The following is a 14,239-nucleotide window of genomic DNA, read 5'->3' as shown; positions in this document are numbered from 1 at the left end:
AGAGCAGGAGTCTAACCCTTCCTAAGGGCCTTGGTGGCAGCCCTTTCCTCTCCAAATGCTGGGGTGAGTTCTCCAACATATCCACACATTGGGGAGACCACCTTCTCGGCTCCACCCTCCTCAAACATCAGGGCAGCACCCAGATTCCCTTCCATTTGTGGGGCACATGCTCAACCACTTCAGAACAGTGTGGTGGCAGCCAGGCTCTCTCCAATTCCCTGGAAATGTGCTACACCCTCTTTGAGGCTTGTGGTGACAGAACATTTCCTGAACATCAAGGCAGAGGGCCCGCCCTCAACCTCCAGGGCAAACTCACCCTTTCCATGCATGTGGGCCACTCTGCTCTCCCAGCCCAAGGCCTCTTGACTCCAGACCTCAGCTTCCATAGCCTGTCTTGGAAGAAATTTTTCCTTCAGTTTGTTCCTTGTGTGTCTCCTCCAGTGCAGACCAGCAACAGCTCTGTCTAAAAAGATCTCACAAAAATTCTGTTGGCTTTGCATGAAGCACACAGGGGTCAAAGCCATCAGACAATAGGACTTTCCACAAATCCTTTCTGGGTAACTCCTTTTCCAATCTTGGCTTATACTGAAATGGCAGCAGGGTTCCATGATTTGTTACATCCTCATGTTGGGCTGTAGCTTCTGGGATTCCACCCCCTGGAAGCCTGTAATTTTCCAAGCCATCTGGTTTCTTTGAACCCAAGGGTTCAGTTCTAAGTTTATCTCTCTCTGCTTGCATTTTACTATAAGCTGCAAGGAGAAGCCAGGGTACATCGTCCACACAGTCTGGAGATCTCCTCAGCTAAGTATTCCAGGTTGTCACTTTCAAATTCTTCCTTCCTTCTGGCACCAGGACTCAATTTTGCCAAATTCTCTGCCACTTTATAACAAGGATCACCTTTCTTCCAGTTCACAACAACACATTCATCATTTCTGCTCAAGTCCTCATCAGAAGTATCTTTAGAGTCCATATTTCCACAAACAGTGTCTTCAAAGCAGTTTAGGCCTTCTCTATCAAGCTTTTCACAATTCTTCTAGTATCTTCCCCTTATCCATTTAAAAAGCAATTCCAACATGTTTGATATTTGCAAACTCAGCAGCAAAAGCACCCCACTTCTGTTATCAAAATCTGTTCTAGTTTGCTAATGCTGCTGGAATGCAAAACACCAGGAATGGATTGGCTCTTATAAAAGGGGGTTTATTTGGTTACACAGTTACAATCTCAAGGCCATAAAGTGTCCAAATCAGTCACCTTCACTGGAGGATGGCCAATGGTGTCCGGAAAACCTGTTAGCTGGGAAGGCACATGGCTGGCATCTGCTCCAAAGTTCTGGTTTCAAAATGACTTTCTCCCAGGATGTTCCTCTCTGGGCTGCAGTTCCTCAAAAATGTCACTCTTAGTTGCACTTGGGGTATTTGTCCTCTCTTAGTTCTCTGGAGCAAGTCTGCTTTCAACAGCCATCTTCAAACTGTCTCTCTTCTGCAGCTCCTGTGCTTTCTTCAAAGTGTTCCTCCTGGCTGTTGCTCCTACTCAGAATGTTACTCTCAGTTGCACTGAGTTCCTTGTGTTTGTCAGCTCATTTATATGGCTCCACTGATCAAGGTCCACCCTGAATGGGTGGGACCACACTTCCATGGAAATATCTCATCAGACTTATCCCCTACAGTTGGGTGGGGCACATTTCCATGCAAACAACCTAATCCAAATGTTCCAACTTAATCCCCACTTATATGTCTGTCCCACAAGATTGCATCAAAGAATATGGCTTTTTTTCTGGGGGACATAATACATTCAAACTAGCACAGGCAGGATGCTCCAAAATCCACAGCACAGGCCACCAGCTGGCAACTCTGATGAAGGTCCTCAACAAACTCTCCAGGAGAGGCTGGCTGGATGAAGAAGAAGTGAAAGTTCCTACTTCTCCCTTAAAAGTCTTCAACTGATTGGATTAAATCCAACTGATTGTATTCTCTCATTGCAGAAGACAGTCCCTTAATTGATTGTAGATAAAATCAGCCACAGATGCAATCAATTGACTGGTGATTTAATAAACCAGACTTCTGTTTATTAACCAACTATGAAATGCCCTTGCAGTAATGGTTAAGCCAGTGTTTGCTTAAGCAGACAACTGGGTCCCATCACCTGGCCAAGTTGACACATGAATGTAACCATCACAGTCCAACCCTTATCAACTTGGAAGCTATACAAATCACTTTAAACCATACTTGATCTCTACATAGAATACAATAACAGACATATGTCTCACCTAACAGTGCTCAGCTTTCTGGCATATAACCGGAAATGCACTAAATCTCTCCAGAACAAGGTGCAAGTCCTTGGGTAACATTCAATTCTAAACTTGATCGTCTATAACTTAACTACTATAACATGAATAGTACAGCTTAAGTCATATGATAAGGGATAAGAGGGAGGAAAAAAATAAAGACATTTGCTTTATGAGCAAATACAAACATACTCACAAAAAAAAGGAGGAAAAATTCATATCATTATAGTCCTCATTTATATGACTGGTCATGGGTTCATAGTTCATATTTATCACTATCTTCTTCCACTACCCATTCCATGTTCCATTTAAATTCAGCAAGCACTTAAGCTGGTCATGGTAATTTGCCTGGTGGGGTGACTCAAACCATACCTGAAGTTTTCAGGCCATTGCCTGGATTGGGTTGTTGCAGTTTTCCATTGACTTTAATCACAGGGCATAGTAGTAATAATAGATGTCCTAGGGGGTCTCCTATATTCCAGGAAAACTCTTATTTACCTCCATTGCATAGTTGCAGTCCTATTTTTCTTTGATAGTCAGGATCGATCACCCCAGCCAGTACAGTTATCCCCTTCCTTGCCTGTAGCTTCAGAGGCATGAGAAGCCCAAAGTTGTCAGGTGGCAGGCTTAACTTCCAATTCAGTGGAATCATTATTGTGTGTCCTGATGGGATCACTCCTCCTTTTGGAATGAAGACTTCTAGACCAGCAGAGTTTAAGGTTGCAGGGACAGGAAACAAAAATTCTCCTAGTGGACCACTAGGGGTGATAGTGAATGGTGCCATTCCCATTTCCACCCCTTGTTTCTGGACCCGTGACTCCTGGCTATGGGAGAAACAGCTGCATGGAGTGGATGCTGATTTGGAGAATACACAGCCTCCTGGAGAACACTTCTCAAGACCTGCAAGGTATCGCCACATAGTTGAAACCACAATTGAGTCTTCAAAAGGTCATTCAGCTGATCTATCAACCCAGCTGCCTCTATATGATGGGCAACATAGTAAGACCAAAGCATTCCATGATGATGTGCCCATTACCACATTTTATTTGCTATGAAGTGGGTTCCTTGATCAGAAGCAATGCTGCGTGGAATACTGTGATGGGGGATAAAGTATGGTAGTTTCAGCAGAAGCATTGCATTTAGGGAAGGAAACCATATCTAGAGTATGTGTGTACCCATATCTGGAGTATGTGTCTATTCCAGTTAGAATAAATTGCTGCCTCTTCCATGATGGAAGTGGCCCAATATAACCAACCTCCTACCAGGTAGCAGGCTGATCAACTTGGGGAAAGGTGCCATATTGAGTAATAAGTATGTGTCTCTGCTGCTGCCGGATTGGACACTCAGCAGTGGCAGTGGCCAGGTTGGCCTTGGTGAGTGGAAGTACACGTTGCTGAGCCTGTGCATAACATCCATCCCTAACATCATGACCACTTTGTTCATGAGCCCATTGGGCAATGACAGGAGTGGCTGGGGAAAGAGGCTGGCTAGTATCCACATAACAGGTCATCTTATCCACTTGATTATTAAAACCTTCCTCTGCTGAAGTCACCCTCTGATGAGCATTCACATGGGACACAAATATCTTCATATTTTCTGCCCACTCAGAAAGGTTTATCCACATTCCACTTCCCCAGACCTCTTTGTCACCAATGTTCCAATCATGTTCCTTCCAAGTCCCTGACTATCCAGCCAAACCATTAGCAACAGCCAATGAATCAGTATACAAATGTACATCTGGTCAGGTCTCCTCCCAAGCAAAATTACCAGCCAGGTGCACTTCTTGAAGTTCTGCCCACTGGGAAGATTTCCTCTCACCACTGTCTTTCAGGGGCATCCCAGAAAGAGGCTACAGTGCTACAACTGGCCAATTTTTGATGGTACCTGCATATCACTCAGAACCATTTGTAAACCAGGCCTAAGTTTTCTTTTCCTCAGTCAACTGACTACAAGGAGCTCCCCAAGAGGCTATAGCTCTGGGCTGGGATGGAGAAGGTATTCTGGCAAAATTGAGGCCCATGGGCATTTGGGCAACTTCTTCGTGTAACTTATACTTGCCTCTAGGACCTTCCCAAGTCCAATCTGGTATATACCATTTCCATTTTATGATGGAGTGCTGCTGTGCATGCCCAACTTTATGGCTTGGTGGGTCAGACAACATCCAGCTCATCAAAAGCAACATGAGGTCTCATGGTAAATTGGTGGCCCATAGTTAAGCATTATGTTTCTACTAAGAAAAAGTATGAGGCCAAAAGTTGTTTCTTGAAAGGAGAGTAGATATATGCAGAGGATGGTAATGCTTTACTCCAAAATCATAGGGGCTGACATTGTGATTCTCCTATAGAAGCCTGTCAAATGCTCCAAACAGCATCTCTATTTGCCACTGACACTTCCAGCACCATTAGATCAGCTGGATCATATGTTCCAAGTGGCAAAGCACTTTGCACAGCAGCCTGGGCCTGTCACAGAGCCTCCACTTGTTCCAGTCCCCACTCAAAACAAGAAGCTTTTATTGTCACTTGGTAAATGGGCCAGAGTAGCACACCAAATGAGGAATATGTTGTCTCCAAAATCTAAAGAGGCCAACTAGGCATTGTGCCTCCTGTTTTATCTTAGGAAGGGACAGATGCAACAGCTTATCCCTCATCTTATAAAGATATCTCGACAGGCCCACACAACTGACTCCTAGAAATTGTACTGAAGTGGATGCCCCTGTATTTTTGTTGGATTTATCTCCCATCCTCTGATACACAGATGTCTGAACAATTATTCTAGAGTAGTTTCTCTTTCTTGCCCACTATGTCCAACTAACATGATATCAATATAATGGGCCAGTGTGTTGATTTGTGGCAGGGAGAAATGATCAAGTTCCCTGTGGACAAGAATATGGCATAAAGCTGGAGAGTAGATATACCCTTGAGGTAGGAGAACGAAGGCATGCTGGTGGCCTTGCCAGCTGAAAGCCATTAATGGTAGTCTTTAATAACAGCTATAGAGAAAATTGCATTGACCAGACAAATAGCTGCATACCAGTTACCAGGGGATATGTTGATTTGCTCAAGCAATGATACCACATCTGGAACAGCAGCTGCAATTGGAGTAACCACCTGGTTAAGTTTGCAATAATCTACTATCATCCTGAAAGACTCATCTGTTCTCAGCAGAGGCCAAATAGAGTTGAATGGGATGTGGTGGGAATCAGCACCCTGCATCCTTCATTTCCTTCAGAGTAGCATTATTCTCTGCAATCCCTCCAGGAATCTTGTATTGCTTCTGATTTACAATATTGCTAGGCAGGGGAAGTTCTGGTGGCTTCCACTTGGCCTTTCCTACCTCAGTAGTCCCCAATCCATGAATCAGGGAACCAAAGTGGGGATTCTGTCAGTTGCTGAGTATGTCTATTCCAATTATGCATTCCAGAACTGGGGAAATAACCACAGAATGGGTCCAGGAAACCCCTGGACCCACTGTGAGAGGGACCTGAGCTAAAATCCATTGATTACCTGACCTCTATATCCCCCTACTCTGACTGTTGGACCAGAGTGACATTTTGGGTCTCCTGGAATTAATGTCACTTCTGAGCCAGTGTCTAATATTCCATGAAATAATATGATTATTTTCTTACCCCAATGTAGAGTTACCCTGGTAAGAAGCTATAGGTCCCCCTGGGGAAAGCTAAGAGGAAGAGTAACAATATAAATTTTTGGCAGTGTAACAAGGTACTTCCCCAAGTGTACCCACCTACTGCAGGCACCATAAATCTCTGTGAGTCAGATTATTTTGACTGTTGCTCTGACCCTGTTTTCCATTATGGTAACCATGCCCACCACACTAGGAAAAACAAAGATATGGCCCAGTCAAAGAAACAAACTTACAATGCAAGTGAGATCAGGAGTTGAAACAACTAATAAAAGATGTTCAAACAAATATGGTAATTCAAGTCAAAAATAAAATCAATGAATTCAGGGAAGGTATGGCAGAGGAGATGAGGATATAAAGAAGATATTGGGCAAACATAAGGAAGAAATTCAAAGTTTGAAAAAACTTGCAGAATTTATGTGGATGAATTGCACAATAGAAGGGATGAAAAACACCATGGAGATATACAAGAGCAGATTTGAAGACACAGAAGAAAGGATTCATTAACTAGAGGATGGGACATCTGAAATCCTACACACAAAAGAACAGATAGGGAAAAGAATGGAAAAATATGAGCAGTGTCTCAGGGAATTGAATGATAACATGAAGCACAAGAATATATATGTCTTGGGTGTCCCAGAAGGCAATGAGAAGGGAAAAGGGACAGAAAGAATAATAGAGGAAATAGCCCCTGAAAATTTCCCAACTCTTATGTAAGACATAAATTTAGAGATCAAAGAAATGCAGCATACCCCAAGAAGAATAAATCCAAATAGACCTACTCCAAGACACTTAATCAGATTACCAAATGTCAAAAACAAAGAGAGAATTCTGAAACAGCAAGAGAAAAGTGATCCATCACATACAAGGGAAACTGGATAAGACCATGGGCAGATTTCTCAGTAGAAACAATGTATGCAAGAAGGCAGTGGTAAGATATATTTTAGATATTGAAAGAGAAAAACTGCCAACCACGGATTCTATATCTGGCAAAATTTCCCTCAAAAATGACAGGGAGTTAAAATATTTTCAGACAAACAGACAATGAGATTTTTTAACAAGAGACTTGCTCTACAAGAAATACTAAAGGGAGAATTACAGGCAGCTAGAGAAAATACAGGAGAGAGAGTTTTGGAGAACAGTGTAGAAATTAAGACTATCAGTAAGTGTAAAAAGAGAGAGAAAATAAAGTAACATATGATATAAAATACAAAAGACAAAATTGTAGACAGTACACCTTACATTGAGTGAAATTAACCAGAAACAAAAGGAGAGATATTCTATGGTCTCACTAATATGAACTAACACTGATGTGTGAATTTTGAGATTTGAATTTGAGAGCACAGGTTATCAGGAGATAGAAAGGGTTAGTGACAGTGCATTTGATGCTGAAGGAGTACAGAAGTTTGTATTGAAGTAAGATTGTATAGATCCAGAAATGGATAGCACAATATTGCATAATGGTAGCTAAATATTGTAAATACTCTGAACAAAGATGAGTGTGAGTACCATTGAAAGAGAAATACTGGAAGCATGGATGACACCAGAAGGAAAGGTAGAAGATAAAGACTGGGATTGCACGACTTTGCAAATCCTAGAGTGGTCAATGTTTGTGATTAAATGTACAAACATAAGAATGTTTTTACTTGAGGGAGAACAAATGAATGTCAACATTGAAAGGCATTGAAAATTGGATGGAATAGGCCAAAAATGACATCAATGCAAACTGGAGTCTATGGCTAACAGTGACATTGTAAGATGCTTCCATTATTGTAACAAAAGCAATATGCCAAACTAAATGTCTATAAGAGGGGGATATAAGGGAGTGGTATGAGATTATTGCTGCTGTTTTTGTTTGAGATCTTTATTTTATTTTATTTTATTATTTTATTTTATTTTTCTTCTATCTTTTGTTTTTATTCTTCATTTTTTTCTCCTGTTCCTCTTTCTTTGTGGAAGAAATGTAATTGTCTTCATATAGATTGTGGTCATGAATGCATATCTATATGATTATACCAGGAATCATTGATTGTTTACTTAGGATGAATATTATGATGTATGAATAAAACTGTTTAAAAAGTAAACAGTGGGATACAAGTTCTGGTGAAAATGAGGAATGAGGTATGTACCTATTCCCTGTTGGTGGGGAAGTAGAATGGTGCAGCCCATCTGTACAGCAATGTGTTGGTTCCACAGGAAGCTAAGAATGGAGTTGCTGTATGGTCCTGCAACCCTTTTATTGGGTATATACTTGGAAGAACTGAGAGCAGAGCCATGAATGGATATTTGCACACCAGTTGTTATGGCAGCAGTATTCACAATTTTCAATGGGTGGAGGTGGCCTAAGAGTACATGGACTGATAAATGGAATGGTAAACTATGGTGTATACATATAATGGAATATTGAATTGCAGCTAGAGGGAATAAAGTTGCAAAGTATGTAACTAAGTGTTGAACATTCTATACTCCTTCATCATCAAATGCCCAATCCCTACCATTTTTATATATCCTGCTAACCTCTGTTCTCAAATGTAAGTCTCAAAGTTTGCTCATTGACGTTATTTCATATTAGTGAGACCATTCAATATTTGTTGTTTTGTTTCAGGCTAATTTCACTCAACATAATGTCCTCAAGTTTTATCTAGGTTATATGCTTCATGACTTTAATCTGTCTTACAGCTGCATATATTCCATTGTATGTATATACCACAGTTTGCTTTTCCACTCTTCTGATGATGGATATTTGGTTGTCTCCATCTATTAGAAATCATGAAAAATGCCACTATAAACATCAATGTCTAAATGTCTGTTCATCCCTTGACTTCAGTTCCTCTGAATATATACCTAATAATGAGATTGCTGGATCATAAGGGTATTCTATCCTTGGCTTCCTAAGGAACCACCACACTACTTTCCAGAGTGCTTAAACCAGTCTACATTCCCACAAACAGTGAATAAATATGCCACCTTCTCCACATCCTCTCCAGCCCTTGTAATTTTCCGTATTTTTCTGATAATGTCCATTCTAGTAGGTTGGAGTTGATATCTTATTCTGGTTTTGATTTGCATTTCCCTAATAGCCAGTGAAGTTGAGCATCTTTTCATATGTTTTTGAACCATTTGTATTTCTTCTTCAAAATGTTTCTGTTCATGTCTTTTGCCCATTCTCTAATTGGGTTGTTTGTTGTATGGTCTGTTTATATTTTCTGGAAATTAAAACCTTATCTGATATTTGGTTTCCAAATATTGCCTCCCATTGCATAGGCTGTCTTTTTACTTTTCTGACTAATTCCATTGATGCACAAAACTGTTCATTTTTTAGGAGATTCCATTTATCTATTTCTTTCACTGTGCTTAAGATGTAAGGTCTGGGAAACCACCTCCTTTCACAAGATCTTTAAGATATTTCCCCACATTTTCTACTAAAACTTTTATGGTCTTAGCTCTAAAAGTTTAGGTCTTTAATCCCTTTCTAGTTAATTGTTGTATAAGATGTGAGATATGAGTCCTCTTTCATTCTTTTGGATTTGGTTACCCAGTTCTCCTGCTCTGTCTCAGTTGTATTGGCTTGACAACATTATCAAAGCTCAATTGACTGTAAATGAGAGGGTCTATTTTTAAACACTCAATTCCATTCCATTGGTCAGAATATCTATCTTCATGCCAGCACCATGCTGTTTGACAACTGTAGCTTTGTAATATGCTTTAAGGTCATTCCACTTCATTCCTCTTTCTCAAAATATTTTTGGCTATTCAGACACCCTCCCCTTCCAAATACATTTGTTTATTGGTTTTTGTATTTCTGCACAGTAAGCTGTTGGGATTTTAATTGTTGTTACATTGAATCTATAAATCAAAGTATGTTGTTTTGACATATTAACTATAGTCAGTCTTCCAATCCATGAACACCATATGCCTTTCCATTTATTTAGGTCCTCTGTGATTTCCTTTAGGAAATTCTTATAGTTTGTTGCATATAGGACTTTTGTGGCCTTTGTTAAGTTTACTCATAAATATTTGATTCTTTTTGTTGCTATTGTAAATGGATTTTTTTCTTGATTTCCTCATGTTGCTCTATACTAGTGTATAATAACACTACTGATTTTTGCGTGTTGATCTTGTACCCTGCCACTTTCATGTATTCATTTGTTAGCTCTAGTAGCTTAGCTGTAGATTTTTCAAGATTTTCTGCATATAGGACCATATCATCTGCAAACAGTAAAAATTTTACTTCTCCAACTTGGATGCCTTTTATTTGTTTTCCTTTCTTTTTCTTGCCTAATTGCTCTAGCTAGAACTTCAAAAACAATATTGAATAACAATGGTGACAGTGGGCATCCTTGTATTCTCCCTGATGCTAGAAGGGAAGCTTTCAGTCTTTCTCCATAGAATATGATGTTAGCAGTGGGTTTTTCATATATTGCCTTTATCATATTGAGGAAGGTCCCTTCTATTCCTATGGTTTTGAATATTTACATCATGTCAAATGTCTTTTCTGCATCAATTGTGATGATCATGTGATTCTTCTGCTTTGATTTATTGATGTGGTGTATTACATTAACTGATTTTCTTGTGTTAAACCAGTGTGCCGGTTTGAATGTATTATGTCCCCCAGAAAAAGCCATATTCTTTGATGCAATCTTGTGGGGCAGACAGAATAGTGGGGATTAAGTTGGAATGTTTGAATTAGGTTGTTTGCATGGAGATGCGCCCCACCCAACTGTAGATGATAGGATATTTCCATTGAGGCATGGCCCCACCCATTCAGGGTGGGCCTTGATCAGTGGAGCCATATAAACGTGCTGACTCAAAGAGATGGAACTGAGTGCAGCTGTGAGTGACGTTTTGAAGAGGAGCAAGCTTGCTAGAGAGGAATGTCCTGGGAGAAAGCCATTTTGAAACCAGAACTTTGGAGCAGACGCCAGCCACGTGCCTTCCCAGCTAACAGAGGTTTTCCGGACGCCATTGGCCATCCTCCGGTGAAGGTACCCGATTACTGATGTGTTACCTTGGACACTTTATGGCCTTAAGACTGTAACTGTGTAGCCAAATAAACCCCCTTTTTATAAAAGCCAATCCATCTCTGGTGTTTTGCATTCCGCAGCATTAGCAAACTAGAACAGATTTTGGTACCAGAAAAGTGGGGTGCTTTTGCTGCTGAGTTTGCAAATACCAAACATGTTGGAACGGCTTTTTAAATGGATAAGGGGAAGTTTCTGGAAGAATTGTGAGGAGCTTGATAGAAAAGGCCAAAACTGCTTTAAAGAGACTGTTTGTGGAAATATGGACTCTAAAGATACTTCTGATGAGGACTTGAGCAGAAATGATGAATGTGTTGTTGCAAACTGGAAGAAAGGCGATCCTTGTTTTAAAGTGGCAGAGAATTTGGCAAAATTGAGTCCTGGTGTCAGATGGAAGGAAGAATTTGGAAGCAACAACCTGGAATACTTAGCTGAGGCGATCTCCAGACTACATGTGGAGGATGTATCCTGGCTTCTCCTTGCAGCTTATAGTAAAATGCGAGCAGAGAGAGATAAACTTAGAACTGAACTCTTGGGTTCAAAGAAACCAGAAGCTGATGGCTTGGAAAATTATGAGCTTCCAGGGGGTGGAATCCCAGAAACTACAGCCCAACATGAGGGTGTAACCAAACATGGAACCCAGCCGCCATTTCAGTACAAGCCAAGATTGGAAAAGGAGTTAAGCAGAAAGGATTTGTGGAAAGTCCTATTGTCTGATGGCTTTGACCCCTGCGTGCTTCATGCAAAGCCAACAGAATTTTTGCAAGATCTTTATAGACGGAGCCATTGCCAGTCTGGGCTGGAGGAGACAGACAAGGAACAAACTGAAGGAAAAATTTCTTCAAAGACAGAGCCATGGAGGTTGAGGTCTGGAGTCAAGAGGTCTTGGACTGGGAGAGTGGAGCGGCCCACATGCATGGCAAGGGTGAGTTTGCCCCAGAAGTCGAGGGTGGGCTTTCCGCCTCGATGCTCTGGAGGAGTTTTGCCACCCCAAGCCCCAAAGAGGGTGGAGCATATTCCCAGGGAATTGGGGAGAGCCTGGCTGCCACCACACTGTTCTGAAGGGGTTGAGCGTGTGCCCCGGAGATGGAAGGGAATCCGGGAGCTGCCCCGATGTTTGAGGAGGGTGGGGCCGAGAAGGTGGTCTCCCCAATGTGTGGATATGTTGGAACATTCACCCAAGCATTTGTAGAGGAAAGGGCTGCTGCAAAGGCCCTTAGGAAGGGTTAGACTCCCGCTCTCTCAAGCCCCAAGGATGCAACGTTTTTCTATAAATGACTCTCAGACTTTGAAATCTAATGGAGTTTGTCCTGCAGGTTTTAGGAAATGTTTTGGTCCTGTTAACCCTGTTTTCCTTACTCTTTCCCCTTATGGCAATGGGAATGTTTATCCTGTGAATGTCCCTCCGTTGTATATTGGAAGCATATAACTTGTTCTAAGTCCACAGATCCAAAGCTAAAGGAGAATTGTGCCTTAGGACCCACCATGCGTGTAATTGATTTTGATGGGATCTTGTACTTAACTTTTGTTACTGAAATGATTTAAGTTTTTGTGATATTGTGATGGAATGAATGTATTTTGTACTTGGAAAGAATATGTTTTTCTGGGGTCCAGGGGGTGGAATGTGCTGGTTTGAATGTATTATGTCCCCCAGAAAAAGCCATATTCTTTGATGCAATCTTGTGGGGCAGACAGAATAGTGGGGATTAAGTTGGAATGTTTGAATTAGGTTGTTTGCATGGAGATGCGCCCCACCCAACTGTAGATGATAAGATATTTCCATTGAGGCATGGCCCCACCCATTCAGGGTGGGCCTTGATCAGTGGAGCCATATAAACGTGCTGACTCAAAGAGATGGAACTGAGTGCAGCTGTGAGTGACGTTTTGAAGAGGAGCAAGCTTGCTAGAGAGGAACGTCCTGGGAGAAAGCCATTCTGAAACCAGAACTTTGGAGCAGACGCCAGCCACGTGCCTTCCCAGCTAACAGAGGTTTTCCGGATGCCATTGGCCATCCTCCAGTGAAGGTACCCGATTACTGATGTGTTACCTTGGACACTTTATGGCCTTAAGACTGTAACTGTGTAGCCAAATAAACCCCCTTTTTATAAAAGCCAATCCATCTCTGGTGTTTTGCATTTCGCAGCATTAGCAAACTAGAACAACCAGGGTTGCATAACTGGAATAAATCCAACTTGGTCATAGTGTATAAATCTTTTAATATGCTGCTAGCTTCAGTTTGCAAATATTTTGTTGAGAATTTTTGCATCTACATTCATTAAGGAGTGTGGTTTATAATTTTGTTTTCTTGTAGTATCTTTGTTTTTGGTATTAGGGTGATGTTGGTTTCATTGAATGAGGTAGCTTTCCATCCTCTTCAATTTTTTTGAAGACTTTGAGCTGGATTGGTACTAACTCTTTCTTGAATGCTTGGTAGAATTCATATGTGAATTACTCTTTTCCTCAACTTTCCTTTTTGGGAGATTTTTGATTACTGCTTCAGTCACTTTACTTGTGACTGGTTTGTTGAGTTCATCTATTTCTTCTCGAGTCAATGTTGTTTGTTCATGCTTTCCTAAGATGCTGTTCATTTCATCTAATTTGTCTAGTTTATTATAATACAATTGTTCTTAGTGTTCTGTCATTATCTCCTTTATTTCTGTGAAGTCAATAGTTATGTCCCCTTTCTCATTTCTGATTTTATTTCTTTGCATCCTTTATTTTTCTGTAGCCTAGATGAGTGACCATCAATTTATTGATTTTTCTCAAAGAACCCACTTCTGGTTTTGTTGATTCTCTCTATTGTTTTCCTGTTCTCAATTTTATTTATTTCTACTCTAATCTTCATTTCTTTCCTTCTGTTTGCTTTGTGGTTAGTTTGCTGTTCTGTCTCTAATTCCTCCTGGTGAACTGTTAATTCCTTGATTTCCCTCTCAGCACTGCCTTTGCTGCATCACAGAAATGTTCTCATTTTCATTTGCTTCAAATATTTACTTATTTCTCTTGTGATTTCCTCCTTTACCCACTGGTTGTTTAGCCTACATACACATGAATTTTCTGGCCTTCTGTCTATTATTGATTTCCAAATTCATTCTATATATATACATATAATATCAATATTTTTAAAATTATTGAGACATGCTTTGTGACCCAACATGTGGTCTATCCTGAAAAATGATCTATAAGCACTTGAGAAAAATGTGTATCCTGCTGTTTGTCATGTAGAGTTCTATAAATGTCTGTTATATCTCATTCATTTGTTGCACAATTCAAGATCATTGTTTCCTTATTGATTCTG

This window comes from Choloepus didactylus, chromosome X (assembly GCF_015220235.1).
Source record: "Choloepus didactylus isolate mChoDid1 chromosome X, mChoDid1.pri, whole genome shotgun sequence".
Taxonomy (NCBI): domain Eukaryota; kingdom Metazoa; phylum Chordata; class Mammalia; order Pilosa; family Megalonychidae; genus Choloepus; species Choloepus didactylus.
This window is presented reverse-complemented; position numbering follows the sequence as displayed.